Raw genomic sequence first — 17,815 nt, 5'->3', positions numbered from 1 at the left:
TTCTTCCTGACTGAAAGTAATCCACAACACAAAGTCAGCATGAAATTTACTTTTGAAACTATAAACGTAAAATACCACAGATAAACACATATTGAGCTAAATGGAATAGATGATTTGTAGTCTACCGTAAAAAAGTATATTAACTCCTATTAGCCTTGTAAGGTTACTTGTATCTGTAGTATATGCAAGTTATAAGGCTTTAACACAACTTAGTGCTGTATTTATTCAGGTACTACAACTCTCCAATATCCAATTTATCAGGGTGGACTGGTGCCATTGTGATGTCCGAGTGCTTAATGAATCAGTCATAGCATTGTACAAACATATGAAACTGGCAGAGAAAAAGACCAACTGGTCCATCGAGCCTGTCCCATCAGTTATGTTGCAATTATGCATCATGACCCCCAATGATCCCCACCTACCAGAAGCCGTGTAATCTCCTGGGATAGGCAAGAAACAGATATTAAAGAAACCCTAGGCCAATTGAGGGGAAAAAAGAATTCTGGGAAATTCCTCTGCACCACCCCCCCCCCCTCCAAAAAAGGTGATCAAAACCAGTTCCAGGAGATTACATTGACCATAAGTCACATCACCCAACATCCTACTTATCCTTTGTATGTATTAACATCAGCCTCAGCCAGAAACTCGTTCAGCTCCCTTTTGAATGCTTGCAGCAAATCCACATTCACTGTATAAGCCAGCAACTTGTTCCAGAGGTCGATGACCCTCTACGGATAGATAAAGCCCTTGCCATCTAACCTAGTTCTATACTTATATGCATGTCCCCTATCTAGTCCATCACCGGCATCTCCACATCATAATCTATATAATTTAAATAGGCTATCCACATGGACACAGTCTATTTATTTTAATAATATCGCAATCAAATCTCCCCAAAGTCTATGCTTTTCTAGAATAAGAAGACCCAGCTCTAAGCCTTTTGTGATAAACATGATCATTCTTTGGTATAATTTTATGTTACAATAGGTCATTTCATTCATCATCAAACTAGCTGTGCCATGTTGATGTGCAAATAATGTAACAATAACTGTATTTTTTTAAAATGAGAACTGAAAAGACATCAGTGAACTCATGCTGTGTATACCAGCAATAGTGTCAAATAATTTGCAGACTGAATAGTGTTGGCTTCAGTGTAAGTAACACAAAATGGAGATCTGATAGAAACTACTGAGAATGATGGCCTACATACACTAACATATTCAAAATAAAGAGTAAGATGTTAATTCTTTATTGAGTTGCACTATAGAACTTGTGGGAGCAATAATGGCTGTTGGTATGTTTACATGACATCAAAACAGCAATTCAGATGATCCATATATAATTCACTAGGTGACCAGATTGTGCACAGGTTTGACTTGTACTGATTACTTAATAATAGAATAAAATGTAAATGTTAATTATATATTTTTAATTGATCCCCAAACCAGCATCATTTGAAACATTATCCTTGTTTCAAACACGTTACTTTCAGATAATGCTGTTACAGATATAATGATGGATAGAGACAGGTCCGTAGTTATTTCAAACATAGACTGAATAAACAACTGCATGCTATGCCTTTCTCAAAAAAGGCTTTAAAAAATGCCCTGGCCTTGCTGCAGCCTTTACCGAGTAAATCTAAGACACATACTCAAACAAATACAGTTTCTTACTGAAGGAGCAAATTTTCCTTCATGAGTCCATGACAGAATGGAACATAGAAATAGTCGTAGGCCAATATGTATTTGGAATTCGAAATTGTACAAATGTTTTCGTTTTTAAAGAGACCATTAATCCTTTAAAGCTTTTCGAAATGCCACATACTGTATTTGGAATGACATTGTTTTTAAAATCAGTTTTTATTCCATTCATACATTTGAATGGATAAAACGAAGCTATTATTTTTTTAAAACCTGCCCAAATTCAATATTTCACAAATTACAAGGTCAAAATAATAAATGCCAACGTCATCTGTAATAACACGGCTTCAGTGATGCGAGTCGCATCTTGAGCATCTGCCCTTTACCTTTGGGGTTCTGATGTGCTCCATCCCTTCCCTGGAAAATCTAAAGTGCGACCGACGCAACTACTGCTCCTTTGTTTGGGAGCAAAACGGAATTAACTTCGTTGCAAAGATTGTGCTTATTCTCTTTAAACGATGCAGTAAAAATATCTTAGTTTCTATTAATGAATGGATGGTTCTGCTGCAGCCATGACTCTCCTCTGCAGCCGAGGATTCGCTCACCCAGCAGGCTCAGCGCATTTGTTTCCTCCGGGTCCTAACGCCTTCCGAGCTATCTACAAAAGCATGATCATCCCATAGGTTACTTCTGCTATAAAATAGAAACGAAGAAACAGATTGGCATTATTTATTTTATTGGATCTTAAATAACTTTACTCCAAATACTATTTTACTGTGGTTCTGTTAATTTATAAGAGGCACAGCATACTACTTTTCCATTCTAGCGTTCACCAGATTATGGGGTGGAAACGCATGCGTGATATTAACATATGAACCTATTAATGCATATGGATTGCCACTGTTCGTTATGCTAACAAAGGCGTTAGAATTGCTAAAATATTCATGCAGGCGCATCAACACTCTTGTTATGTTACTGTCGCACAGTGTGATTTTGCCCCATATATTTTCTGCCAGTAAAAAAGTAGAGGACTAGATGTTGCTCTCCATAGGTTTATGAGTAACCACCCCTGCTATCTTACTTATTGCTTAGTGTATTTTCAACAATGATAGTAATTACTAGATTAATATATTCAAATTGGTGATATTCTGTTGGTGTTTAGATCAAAAATGCAGAGCAGTGTTCAGGACAGGGACTGGTGCATAGAAATCATAGAAATTTACACAGAAGGAGGCCAGTCGACCCATCATGTCTGTGCCAGCCGAAAAAGAGCTATCCAGCCTAATCCCACTTTCTAGCTCTCCGTCTGTAGCCTTGTAGATTACGGCACTTCAAGTGCATATCCAAGTACTTTTAAATGCGATGAGGGATCCTGCCTCTACCGCCCTTTCAGGCAGTGAGTTCCAGACCCCCACCACCCTCTGGGTGAAACATTCTCCTCAGCTCCCCTCTATTCTTTCTACTAATTACTTTAAATCTATGTCCCCTGGTTATTGACCTCTCTGCTAATGGAAATAGGTCCTTCCTATCCACTCTACCTAAGCCCCTCATAATTTTATACACCTCAATTAGATCTCCCCTCTGCCTCCTCTGTTCTAAAGAAAATAACCCCAGCCTATCCAATCTTTCTTCATAGCTAAAATTCTCCAGTCCTGACAACATCCTCGTAAATCTCCTCTGTACTCTCTCTAGTGCAATCACAACTTTCCTATAATGTGGTGACCAGAACTGTACGCAGTACTCTAGCTATGGCCTGACTGGTGTTTTCTACAGTTCTAGCATAACCTCCCTGCTTTTATATTCTATGCCTCGGCTAATAAAGGAAAGTATCCAGTATGCCTTCTTAACCACCTTATCTACCTGTCCTTCTACCTTCAGGGATCTGTGGACATGCACTCCAAGGTCTCTCTGTTCCTCCACACTTCTCAGTATCCTCCCATTTATTGTTATTCCCTTGTCTTGTTTGCCCTCCCCAAATGCATTACCTCACACTTCTCCGGATTGAATTCCATTTGCCACTTTTCTGCCCATCTGACCAGTCCATTGATATCTTCCTGCAGTCTACAGCTTTCCTCCTCACTATCAACCATACGGCCAATTTTTGTATCATCTGCAAACTTCTTAATCATATCCCCTACATTTAAGTCTAAATCATTAATATATACTACAAAAAGCAAGGGACCTGGTACTGAGACCTGCGGAACCCCACTGGTAACAGCCTTCCAGTCACAAAAACACCCGTCGACCACTACCCTTTGCTTCCTGCCACTGATCCAATTTTGGATCCAACTTGCCACTTTCCCTTGGATCCCATGGGCTTTTACTTTTCTGACCAGTCTGCCATGTGGGACCTTGTCAAAGGTCCAAGGTGCAAGGACTTTCCTATCAACAAGTTTAAAAATGTGCTTCTTGACAAGTTCTTTTCGAGGATTGTTTCCTGGCTGACCACTGTGTAGATGGATCTTAGGATCAATTTTAAAGTGCAAAGTGCCTTCAACTTCCCCTGCCCTTTAAAAACTTCATGGTATTAGGCTACTACAAAGCCTAGAGCAGGGAAGGTTAAGAGGAGATTTGATAGAGGTGTTCAAATAGTTTTGATAGAGTAAATAAGGAAAAACTGTTTCCGGTGGCAGAAGGGGCGGTAACCAGAAGACACAGATTTAAGGTGATTGGCAAAAGAACCAAGGTGACATGAGGAAACATTTTCTCATGCAGCGAGCTGTAATGATCTGGAATGCACTGCCCGAAAGGGTGGTGGTAACAGATTCAATAGTAACTTTCAAGAGGAAATTGGATAAATACTTGAAGGGAAAAAATTTACAGGGCTATGGGGAAAGAGCAGGTTAGTGGAACTAATTGGATAGCTCTTTCAAAGAGCTGGCATAGGCATGATGGGCTGAGTGGCTTCCTTCTATGCTGTACCATGCTATGGATGTATGATATTACTACAACATCTTGTTCTGTGAGTTTTGATGAATCCTCCATTTGTGTAATGTTCTTTTGACTCACTGTCATAAGTTTTGTATGTTTAATGACTCTAGCACTCTACATGAAATTCAATGCTATATTTCTTGCTATTATTGGGATTTTTTTAACACTAGTTCTTTATTTTCCCAGTGGCTTCATTTCTATTTTGTTCAACATGAGGAGTGAAATGTCAGAATCTGCCACTTGAATCATCAAAGTCTCTGATATGATTTCTCAGGTAAAACATTGACAGTAGCACCACAGACAGCTGAAATCTGACTTGCTTGTTGTTTATGAGCATGTTGTCAATTTAAAGTGAGAGAATGTAACCTTCATCTGAGTCAAAAGTAGCTTCATCTGCAGAATGTGGCTGATGTTTGCCCTTGTTCCGAATTCTGGACTTTGGACGCATCGCAGACAAATGGTTCAGTTCTCTATATATGTATACTTCTGACCCAAGCAGGACAAGCTTCTTTCTTTTTGATGTGGCATATTCCACAGTATTTTCAGTCAATTTTGGGAGCTTTCCTAATGGCACTAAAAAAAGTGACTGAAAGCTGCCAGAATATCATAAAACCCAATTGTTCACTAATGCCTTTCAGAGAAGGGAACCCGTCACCCCTTCCTAGTCTGGTCTACATGTGATTCCAGTTCCATACAATGTGTTGATTCTTAATGCCCTCCAGGCAACAAGGGATGGGTAACAAATGCTGCTTTGCCAGTGTTACCAAATCTTAGGAACACATTTTTTTAAAATCACCCTTTTAACCATAGTGGTAGATTCAGAGTGAGTTACTTCAAATCCTGACAATAAGTAGTTAATGTTGTTAAGATCAGCCAATATCAAACCAGAAAAAAGAGGTTAAAAACATGGGGGCTCAAAATCGATGGAGGGGCAGGGGCAAGTCCCAGGGTAAATGCCAGGATACACCTGCCGCAAACCTCTGCCGCTGACTATCTAGGGTCATGGGGAGGTTCCCTACATTGCATTCCAAAGCATCTCAGGCATTGGCCCACTGAAAAGGCCACCTAATTCTGCAGTGGTTGCCAGCACTGGGGGGTGGGGCGCGAGGAGGTTGAGGGTTGATGGGTCTCCCCAGAGAAAGATATTTTCTTTCCCTTTTGTAAGGGGGCTGCTTTAAAAATAAAAAATATTCCCCGTAAATCTTCAAGAGTCCATGTCATGATCCCAACCTGAACCCCAGAGGGGGCCTACTACCTGCCTTTGGCAGCCTGGTGGGAATTCCTGTGCATGGCTGGAATGTTACATATCCCAATCCTGGCCCAATTTCCAGCCCTTCTGGCACACTCCCATCAGAGTTAGAGCGGGAGTGCACCAAAAGAACCACATACTTTCAATCCCAAGTGGTCTTTATTGCTCAGCCATTTTGAATAAATGTCACATAGCTGTCAATCTTGTAAACAATGTCAGATCAGAGGGAACAGTTAGGGAACTTCCTGTACTTGACCATGATGCAATTACAATTTAATTTGGTCGGTCTTCTGTGTGGTTATATATGGTAAATCAGAGAATATGGTCTTTCTCTAACCTGTCTGTGCTGCCTTCGTGTTGCTGTTTCTTTCTCTGTCTCTCCTCTGGTTCTGTCTCTCTCTTCTCTTCTGCTTCTCGCCCCTCTATGTGTTCTTTTGCTTGTCTCTTCTGTCTTTTTCTTCTGTTTTCCTTTCATTTCAGTGGGAGGTGATGGATAGTAATGGCATGATGTGATGGGGAAAGTGGCCATCAATGGCTATAGCCTACATTTGGGGTGAGGGGTTGCAGGGGAAATATAGCACTCAGCGGCTTCCTTTCTGTCCCCTCCACAATCATTAACGATTGCTTCCTCTCACTCTCATCCTATCCCCTACCCCCTCACCTTCCCACTAACCATTCCCCTCCCTATCACACCCTCACTCCCATCACTACCCCTACCTTTCCCCTTGCTCTGTTGTCACTGATCTCACCCTTAACCCTCCATCCACTTGTCCCATTCTCACTTGCTCCACCCAAGGGCGGGTGGTGAGAGACCAGATGCCCCCTTCCCCTCAGCCAGTTTTCCAATTCCCCCTACTCTCCTACCCTATCTGTTTCATTCAAAGCTGCTTGGCTTGCTTTTAAAATTCAACATTTTTACTAAACTAAATCAGAATGAGGAAAGAAAGTGTCTGTCTGCCTTTGTGTCTTTTTTGGTCTTTCTCCCTCTGTCTCATAGGTGTTACAAATTAGAATTTCTGTCTCCCAATTGTAAACCATTAACATTGACATTTTCTATTTGACAACAAAACAACAGCGTGCTAATTAGTTGGCTTCAAAATTCAACTACTGATTTTTTTGAAAATTGAAATAATATTACATATAGAAAGACACAATATTATATCCCATTATGGTCATCGCACTTAGAAAACGATTATAGAGGAAGTGGAAAGGACTTAGAAAAGGGCAGTAAACATAGTTCTATAGTTGAACTTTTAGTGGAACATCAACGTTTTCAACCCCCTTCCGCAGGGGTCATTCCATGATGCATCTCACTTTGCGAATGTTTACCCTGAACAAGAGGTTACTTTGGGGTTACTTTGGCCTCAAGTGCTTAAAGTACATAAGGGTTCCAATGGCTTTATTTGCATAGACTGTCCTATCCTCCTAGAAGCAGTATAGAAAAGGTAAAGTCTACTGTTACAAATATTTTCACAAACTAATAAATTATGACAATTATCTAGCTAAAAAATTAACTGCATTTTTTTCTTTTGACTAATGCTTTCTAAATCTGGGGAAAATAATGTTAACCCTCATTTTTTTAAGCTTTGTTATACATTGTGTAGCACAAGTACATTTAAAATCTATCACATAAACTAAAATATTCATTAATCAAAGATTTATAGGTATGTTGAAGCACACCGTTTCCCTTTTTGCAGTGGTGGATTTAAACATTTTTGAAAGGGAACATGAATTCTGCTAAATTAATTTTCTAGGGGGTCTAGGGGCCTGCTCTAACAGGGAATTTTGCTCAGTTGCAGTTCCCTTGGTTGATCAATTTCTTTCATGAATACTTTTTGGAGATGGTTTTATTTAATATTTGGATACTGTAACAAAAGAAGCAGAGGAGAAGTGGCAGAAAATGAATTTATTTTGTTAAAAATATGAGGTTATACAAAAAAAGGAAACAAAAATTGAAACTGGACAGATTCAGCACTAAAAATAAAAGTGACAGTTTTATTTTAAAGATGAAAGCTTGGTAAATATGGTCCTCAACAGCAGTAAAATATTAATAACACTATATATAAACTCTCCTGGGTTATTTGATTCCAAACTTAGTCAAATCGCAGATTAATTTGTTACAGAATATAGTTCTCTTAACAACATGCAGAACATTTTATCTTGCAGTTTCAGTTTGGTTCGCTTCAGGCATACCTATTTTGAATTGTATTGATTTTTCTAAGTTAATTAATACAAGTCCCATGGCATTGCTCATGGGCCAAAAGAATGGGACACATGCATGGAAGGTGGTAAAATGCACAACTGGGCTGAATTGCAACGGCATGATAAAAAAAAAATCTGAAATTTATATGTGAGAGAGAAAGCATGGCAAAAAAAACAGAAAATGCAAGCAAGGAAAAGAATTATGGTACACTACAAAATGCACCAAAAATGTGCAATAGATCAAAATTCCCTGTTAGAGCAGGCCCCTAGAAAAGTAATTTAGCAGAACTCATTCAAAAATATCTAAATCCACCACTGCAAAAATTCACAATATTTTAATAAATATCTATTTAAGAGGCAAGGTAACATCAATTTTGATAACATGTTACCTCTGGTTCGATTTGCGAATGCTGCTAAACAGTTTGCGAGTACACATACAACTGTGAGGAGAGTGCGCACCGCCCCTCTGCCTCCCCCTCTCCTCCTATATGTAGAAAGAATGTGCACGTGGCCGAGTTCACTCTATATCTTGCAGGAATTGTTTTGAGTTCGCTTTCGGGACGACCGTGCAGTAGAGGTAGGAACCAAAACAACCATATGTCCGTCTTTGGATGTTGGTGTAGCTTACTTTTTAACTAGGTTATTACACTTTTGGGAATCGTTTCTTGTTATCTGTGGCTGCCCATTGCACTTTTGAAAGAAAAATAAGTTAATCATGGATAATTATAATTCTGTATAAAAGAGGCGATAAGGTGGCTGTGTTTCCACTTTATGAATAGTGCAAACTCTTTTTCGCTCCTTGTGAAGTATTTACTTGTATGAGGGAATTACGACATTGTAATCCTACAGTAGGTCGTTAGTGCCGAGCGCTCCTAAGGAAGTTTTGATACGTTTACGACTACTGTACAAAAGCAATCTGTATTACAGTAAACTATTTAAGTACCCAGAAGGGTATGACGGTGAATGTATTTCAAACCATATTAATCTTCTTTAGTTCCTATTGTCCCTCGGGTTACATACTTCGCAGGCAACTTAGCTCGGAATTAAATTTGGGAATTTCACAAATGAACGTCATGCCATAACACTAGAAATGAGAACTCGGCTGTCGTGTGCACACTTTCAGTACTTCCAAACGAATTAACTTGACGGCTGGATCTAGAACAGTTTATTCTTGAATCGGCCAGGGGGATTCAAGAGGGTCGTCTCAAATAACATATTCAAGTCAAACAACATTTTTGTACGTTCTGTGCCTTTTTTTGGTGTATATAAACAAGTTGATTAATTTTTTCCTCCTACCCTCTGTGTTCTTCCCTCTATTACTGACATGATTGGCAGATTGGGGGTGGGGGTAGTGTAATTTTCCAAGTACACACCTCTGATGGGCTAGGTTCCTTGTCGCCAGCTCCTACTCAGAAAATTTACATACTGATTCCATAAGAAGTGGTCATTCTTGATATGTGAACCTAGCAAATGAGTGGCAGCAGGCTATTTGTCTATGGGGAAGGGGGTGTGCATCGCATTAATATGCAGTCTTGTCCTCATTCAAGGGAGTCGATTTAGAATTTTGGGCCACTAGCTGGCAGAGCGTGCAAGTTGGCCACCCATTCCAGTGGCATAGTGGCCCCCTCAATTTTGAGTCCCCGGCTTCATTTAAATTAGCAAGCAAGCTCTGCGGTGTCTGTGCAGATCGGCCAAATTGAGGCATCAAGGTTGAGCCAGGACGGTCACCAACAAGATTGGTTGCGGGAGGTGGGTGGGGAGGTCGCAATCCTGCACCTCCAGGGCCCGCCAGAATTCAACACTTACCTTTGGCGGGACTCTTTGGTTCCATCGTCGCAGGCTCCTACTCATTCCAACCAAAAATGGCAATCTGGGTTATATTTAAACCACAGCACCCCGATTTCCATATTAAGAGGAGCTTATCAACTGAAACAGGCAGCCGTTTTGGACACTTGGCGGTTGGCCCCTTTCAAAATGGTGCCAGCCGCATCACCAGTGTTAAAGGGGTGGTAAGGCTACCAGCCCACTTTTGAGGCCATTCCCGCCCTGTTAATGCCAGGCGAAGGCAGTGAAGACCCTCATATCTACATGTATATTTTCCATCGTGGATCTCTGAATAGCAATCAGGAGTCAGAACCCTGAATGATTTTTGTTCATAATCATTAGCTTAAGGTACTGAGGTTTATTGTATTGCCCCTACTGCTACCCAGTTAAGATCAGCTAATGTGCACAGAACCAGGAATAATTGAACCTGGTTTCCAAGATCTGCAGTTTTTGTTTTTTGTATAATTAAACCTGAGCCTGGGTAGCTCAGTACTGTGCTGAACAGTGCACTTTCTAAATGAACTATTAGAGGAGCTAACCACTTAATGTTGATTTTGGTTTATATAGTACCTGTGTCAAATTGACTAGTAGTTTAATGCCTCGGGCGAGTGACCATTTGAATGTTTTGTTGTGATGTAATTGCATCACTGAACTAGACATTAGGCTGCATAGTGTATGAAACAATGACTTAAATATCAATTGTTTTATGATAGAAAACATTCATCAACCCCTGCTCCAAACACAAGCAAAGTCATTTTGTTTTAATTCACCCACTGCTGCTTGTAACAATGATTCCTGTTATGTTTCAATATGAAACTGACATTGGAATAAGTACCATGGGACTATATGACATGATCTCAAAATATGCATCAAGTCACAACCAGAATCTTAAGTGAGCTCAAGAAGAATGATATACTAAAAATATTAAAAGACTGATTGTATAATACAAGAATTGTACAAATAGGACACTTGGGCACTAATATTTTATAGAAAGTAAATAGAAGTGGATGATGTAACTCGCTTGACGTTGTGTGACTATTGTCACTCAGTTCTTTTCCTAGACTACCAGTTCAGTCGTGTATCGTCTGTATTTGTTCAGTTTGTGTTAGTTATTTTTGGTGGTAGTGTGTGTTCAGTTGTCCATTTTAAATGGTACCTTTGTTCAGTATGGCAGACTTCTATTCAAAATTTAAATTCAACATTGATAACTAAAAAATTCTGAGAAAGTTTAATCTATGCTGTTTGTGAGCTCTCCATGAAGCCAATGCTTCCAGAATGATCATAAAAAGAAGTATGAAGACTTTTTATTTCTGTGGAGTGCAATGTGTACACTTAAATGTATACACAAGTGCAAAAAAACATAATTGAGTATGTTTTTTTTCTGTTGATTTTTGGTAACTGTCAAAAGGTTTTAGCAAAGCCAGGCTGTGTCTTCATACTCGAAACAGATCTGCTGAAATATATTTGTTTAGCAATCTGCAATGTATTTTTGAATTGGGGCTGAAAGTACATTGCACCTGCCATTGTAAAATTGACAACATTTGTGACCAATGTGAAAGGGGAGCTGTGGTCACACTGGCCACTCACATTAATCTGGAGTGGAAGTGACAGTACTGTTTGCCTGGAATGTTTGTAGCCCGGATCAGTTTCTACCAACAGAGAAAAGCTGAGAGGACAGATAGTTACCTCCTTTCTTCCAGTTTTCTCCCTTTATCTCCAAAAACCTGGAATATGACTCTGTGGTGGACAGTAGCTCTCCAGTTTCAAGTGGTTGCTCTTCAGATGTGATCACCGGGGCATCATTGTTGAGCCTGCTTCAGTCCTCACCAAATGTTCAAACATGTACACTTTCTGGTGAAGCTTACTGTATAGAAATATTTCCTCTTTCTCTCTTTCTAGTGCAAGGACATTAATGCCAATTGTAGTCCCTTCAGCCTTCAAACATTTCAGCTAATCCAGAACTCTGCAGCCTGAGTCCTCACCCACACAAAGTACCACACACCGACCACTCCCATCCTCTTCATGCGCTACTAGTTCCCTGTGCCCCAGCAAAATAATTTTAAGAGTCTCCTCATTCTCAGATCCTCCCAGGACTTCATTCCACAAAATCAGGAAAATCTTCTTAAGCCATATCTCTCAAAACACAACCCATTCCTCTGACTCTGGATTATTACTAGTTTTTCACTCCTTCCATTCCATCATTGGAAGCTGATCTGTCAGGCATTACACCACTGCCCTCTAGAATTCTGATCTGAAACATGTCACCTTGCCACTTCTCTTTCTGCTTTCAAAAGCCTCCTTTAAACCTAAGGAATCTTACAACACCAGGTTATAGTCCAACAGTTTTATTTGAAAATAAAACTGTTGGACTATAACCTGGTGTTGTAAGATTCCTTATATTTGTCCACCCCAGTCCATCACCGGCATCTCCACATCCTTTAAACCTGTCACTGATAGTGCCTTCGGTCTCTTCCTCCCATCTCCCAAAATCTTTTCACTTTCTCCTTGGTGTCCTCCTCTCCCCTTTGTAAAGTGCTCGGCAACATTCTACATTAATGCTTTATAAACATAAATTGTTTTATGCCCCACCACAAACCTAGCTGAGAGCAGCTAACTGAGCACAACTTAGGAATCAACTCTTCTTGGTCTGCATGACTTACTATCACACTATGGGTTACATTTACCCACTAAGCCATTAAGGAGCTCCAGTCAATAGCTTTTTTATAAAAATCCTATTATTATTCTACCCTTATTCCCTGACATCAGTAACCCATAAGTGGCAGTAATCATCAGGTACTTGATCCAAAGTGGCCATTTTTCATGTGTGAGGCTGGACAGTGAGGGTTGGCAGGCTTTTGATCATTGCGGTATCAAAGCCATGCCTGGTGCTGTTCGTGCAAAGTCCGTCCACCCAGGATTATTTCCCCTGGTGGGTCATGGGTGGGTCAATAGATAACAATCAGGAGCAAGAGTTTTATCTGTGAGTTATTTTTGCTGTTTTGGTAACAAATTTCTATCTGTACAAAATGCCTAGGAATACACTTTTCAGTGTACGTATTGGTGGAACGAGGAATCTTCCTTGTCCGAATGGCTCAGTACCACATTATGTCATACATTTACCCACTGTCCCATCAAGAAGTGTGTCAGGAGTTCCAGGAAAGGAAGAGCAGCCCTTTTATGTGGTAAACCACATTGAACAATATCTATTCACTCTGCTACAAAGAATGCTTGCTGCAAGTTTGAAATTGCACACATTCTCAGGAATTCCACCACTTTTCATGTACAGTTAAAAAAAATCTTTCAGGAATGTGCATGTAATAGACTCAATGTGAACTTTTCTTCTGAAGTGAATTTCATCTTTTGTCAAAGATTTTAATTTTTGGTGGATTCCTTGTTGGCCCTATACCAAAAGGTCATAAAAGCTTGGGACTGTTAGTTTTGCTGTTTGCTTTTGCTGGACCTTGCACACCTTTTTGGTCCTCTGATCCCATTAACCTCTATATGCATAATATGTAGGTGTACTCTTTCAAATGCTAGGAAGATAGGTATTTTAAAGTTAAATGCTAACTGCTCATAATCAAAATAGTGTAAAACATTTGAGGTGTAATAGAAATATTGAATTTTCTTTTTTACGTCATCTTTTGTTGGTGCTGTCTGTATACAGACAGCACCAACAAAAGATGTTGTAAAAAAAATGGGGGTAGAAACCTATTACCACACCCTGACAGAAATCTAAGCCTTCTCTACTTGTTTGTGGAAGAACTGAGTCTCCGCTACAGTAAATTGGTCCAAAGATGGGATTAAATGTTGACAAAAAACTGTACTGGTTAATATCTAATTGTCTGTATTATCACTATCCCCTTATTGTATGAGCAGGTAACTCAGCAAGTTGTTTTGAAGTACTGTATTAGGATTCAGAACTATATGTAATTATTAATATATTGGTAACTTTTTACATTAATATTTGTGGTTAACAAATTAAGGTGTATTATTGCCAGGGAATGGAACACTTTGTATCCAGTGTCAGTTTTGAGCACTCCCAGATCAGGAATAGCCTAGATTAAATGTAGAGTGAAGCTTCCTCATTCCAAAAATGCCTTAACCCCTACCTCAGAATAGCACCTCATATTGCACCAGTGTGAAATTTCTATTTCCCAAGTCAGCCATCCTTGAAGCCTCTCTGGGTGAGGTTACTAGTTATGGGCAGTTTTGTGCTGTGGGCTGACACACACCAATAATTGTGCTAAGACTACCCAAATGCATTACACGAATGGCCCTTATAGGCCATAGAGAGGAAAAGAAGGATAAAGAAATCGAGGTTTCAGGTGTGGGCACTGCACACCGATTTTTTTTTTACCTTTACCAACATGGTGGGCGACGCACTAAGTGGAGCAGGAGTAAGAGTGCAGGTTTTCAGTATTAACTGAGGATGTTACTGTAAATGCTGACTGTATTGCTGGTATTCGCACTCTGCTGCTGCCACCAATACGTCTGCTCAGCCTCAGGAACTTACTGTAAATGCTGTCTTTTTCTCACCTTGCTGCTACCATCGATTCTGGAGCAAAACTTCCATATTAACTGAGGGACTTACTGTAAATTGCAGCAGCAGAGCAGGAATGCTACCAGTACTGTCAATATTTACAATAATCTCCTTAGTTAATTTAGACATCTCGCTTGCTGCTGGCTATTCCGAGTCTCTGCTCCAGTGCCTGCCCCGTTGCTTCATTCTCCTTGTCTCTTCTACTCGTCGCGTACCATAAGGACAGTTAATATTACTGTTTAGCCAAACATTACACTTTTTCAATTATAAAAATTTTGTATCGATTCCTAGCGACCTTTGACCTTGTGGTGTTGGCAGTGTTTTGGATTGTTACAATGTCAAATAAACCCTGCAAAGGGTAAAAATGTCTAGGAATAGCTATAAAAGCTTTGCAGTATTAAACTGTAATTGTGCAACTTTTAGGTTCATTATACCAGTGTAACCTGGAATGTAATCCCCAAAACACAGTAAAAATCCCATGTAAAAAAGTGTGAATTATTCTGCTACCATAAGGTGATAGCCCTCCATTTCTTTGACAGTACGCATTCATCTTACAATGGAGATCTGTTGCTTACACAGGAATATGAGTGGCAAAATGAGTGAATATGTAAGTTAACACCATATATTGACAAGCTGAATATTAAGTTATAACATTTGATTATGAGTAACACTCAGCACAAACAAAGCAAGTGTTAGGAATTGTGGATTGTTATTGTGAATGTTTTGCACGGTTACAGTATGCGAGCAGATCTTGTCTATCCTTTTCATCTTGCTCCTGATGTGTCATTCTGGCTGTTTTCCATACATTGCAATTTATGTTCCCATACATCAGAAGGGATGCTGATGTCTTTTATTTTTCTTTAAATCTCCTCCATACCCACCTTTCTTCAAGGTACTGGGCACAATTCTGAAGGCTTTGTTGGAGAGATGTCATTGTCTTTAAAGAGCTAATTACTGAATGAATTCCTCCCATAGAGACATAGCAATCTCCAAGTACAATTGTGAACTTATGTAAGAACTCAACAGATAAGATTAGTGCAATGAACACATTTGTAAAAATTGACAACATGGCATGCTTTTGCTGAGGGCTTAATGATTTAAATTTATTTCACGGTGTCACATTGACCCATACAGAACAGGAGGGCACAAGGTTTAATCCCTGGTCTGTGCTGAGTTAGCCAATTTTAACAAGTGGTGGTGGTGGGACATTATGAATTGCCTCAGCACCTCAAGGAGGGGAGAAAAAAATCAGCCAGAAATCCTGGTCTTGCTAGGACAGATGCATGCCTACCTCTGATGTTCACTGCCCCATTCACTCCATGTTTGAATATCCTCTTTGACCTCAATGTCTAGATTCACAATGAAGAATGGGTACCTGAGCAAGAAATTGGATCATTGCTTATGGAGCCATATGTCAGCAGGAGTTACTGCCTTTAGGAGAGGAGATGTAAGAAAGAAAATTGCAGGGAAGGTTGGAAGAGAAGGTGGAATTATCTGCTGAACTGATGGAAATTGTAATATTGTTGCCCAATGATGTTGCAACAGAAGCTCTTGTCTGACTCTTAAGACCCAACTTTAACTCCACCACGGACTCCTCGGCGTGAGGCCCAAGCAATTTTAACGCACGGAACTCATTTGAGTTGTTCACATCTGTCTCCCGCCCAAAATCGACAGAAGTGACGTGCTGGGAATCGTGCTGCGAGCCGGCACTTCCAAGAAACCAAGGGAATGGTTCCCGACATAAAGTTACTGTTGGGGGGAGATGTGGGGTTGGGGGGTGGGGGGCGCAGGGTGATGTGCAAAGAGCTGCCGGTGGTGGAAGGGAGAGGGAAATTTTGTGGCAGAAAGTGATCTAAGTGGTTTAGCAAAGTAAAGCCATTGCTAGTGGGGCTACATAACCTAAGATACGAATTCTTGGATCACATGGGATACAGCTCCTTCGTGGGAAGTCTGGTTCACCGCTTAAAGGGAAACAGCATTTAAAGGGCTAAAACTGTAACACAAGTATCCTTTTGGTTTGTCAATTCAAAAGTGCACCAGTCTTATGGAGTTAGTGATAGGAATTCACACATGATGGAATACAACAAACTTGTTTTTATTTTCTGAAGTGAAAAGGCATATTTTTTATTTGACTTGTGGATGATACACAATGACAAATCTGCAGGAGTTCCAGTCACTTCTAAATCAAGAAGAATCCTGAAAACAGTTAACAAGAAACATAGAACAAATTTCTGTTGAGTGTCAGCTGGAAAATCCTGTGGCTGCTGGTTTTTAATGATCTGGATCGAAGGTCTTAATGAAGCCTTGGTATGTGGCCTGTACATGAGTAATCACAACAGCAGCACATGTCAGAATGTGAAATAGAATTTTCAGGGCAGCCACAGCAGTATGGGACTTCAGTCAGTGAACAGACATAGGCAGGTTCTTATTCCATCGCCTCCAACAGCAGCTGAACACATCTTATGCAGTGACATTTAATAAAAATTATTATGTGACAAGGTGATTTTAGCTGGAAGAATAAAAATGATAAGTACACTCATTTAAATCATACAGCTTAATTGCTGTCAAACAACTAGTTTTATTTTTGTACTCTTAATAAAATCTACAAATGCTGTTCAGATTTATAGGAAGTTGGTTAGTCTGTGACTTCTAAACTTGTGAAACAGTTTTATTCTTTTTACTCCTTTTGTTCTCAATACTGTAGCCAACTCACTGTTTGTTTGCTGAGAGTGCCTCACATTTCATGCAATGTCTGATGTTTTGCCAGGTTTCTCTGGTGGATCTGCCGATGTGCTGGCCTCCTGATTTTTTGTTTAGTTAAAATTGTGTTGTGGCGCCAATTACATTACTGGGCTGTGACTTTTGAATGTAATGTAGGCCTCTGCCTGCCTGGAGCGGGCTGCCCTCCCAGACAATTTCTTGTTAGTAAAAATGGTGTTGTGCAGGAACATGTCGGGAATGTATGTGAGGCCCCCCAATAGTCATTTTAACTACCCTTCCCGCCCTCCCCCCCCCCCCCCTCCCCGCCACCCGTTCTCTCAAAGTGGGCTAGGTTAAAATAGGGGCTTTCGTTTCTTCACAAAGCAGTCAACAACATCGAAGATACTTGCTAAAATAACAAGGTTGAAGAAAGAGAAACTGCAGATATTGGAAATCTGAAATAAAAACAAAAATGCAGGAAATGCACAGCAGGTCAGCATTTGTGAAGAGAAATGGCAAATTTTTATGTTGTAGGACCTCGATTTGCATGTTATAAGGGGCCAACTGCCTGAAACACGCAGGTGCTTTGGCTGCCCAGCAGTACGCCTCTGTAAAAGTGGCAGTGGACCAATCTTCAGCGTTACTGGGGCAGTAAGTCTACGGACCCCATTTTAAGGCCGTTACTGCCCTTGAACGCCAATTTCAGCAATTGACCCCTCCATTTCTTTC

The 17,815-nt window shown here is 40.1% G+C and overlaps 1 protein-coding gene across 1 annotated transcript in view; it reads left to right on the top strand.

Annotated features, from left to right (window-relative positions):
• Positions 1-8,586: 8,586 nt before the first annotated feature.
• Positions 8,587-17,815, top strand: part of slc7a2 (solute carrier family 7 member 2) — a 182,337-nt gene continuing 173,108 nt past the window's right edge. Inside the window, exon 1 of the mRNA XM_067986949.1 lies at positions 8,587-8,599. The gene's annotated coding sequence lies outside the window, so the exon portion shown is untranslated. The remainder of the gene's footprint in view (positions 8,600-17,815) is intronic.

This window comes from Heptranchias perlo, chromosome 1 (assembly GCF_035084215.1).
Source record: "Heptranchias perlo isolate sHepPer1 chromosome 1, sHepPer1.hap1, whole genome shotgun sequence".
NCBI lineage: Eukaryota > Metazoa > Chordata > Chondrichthyes > Hexanchiformes > Hexanchidae > Heptranchias > Heptranchias perlo.
Note: the sequence above shows the minus strand (reverse complement) of the source record. Positions and strands in the feature narration are given on the sequence as shown.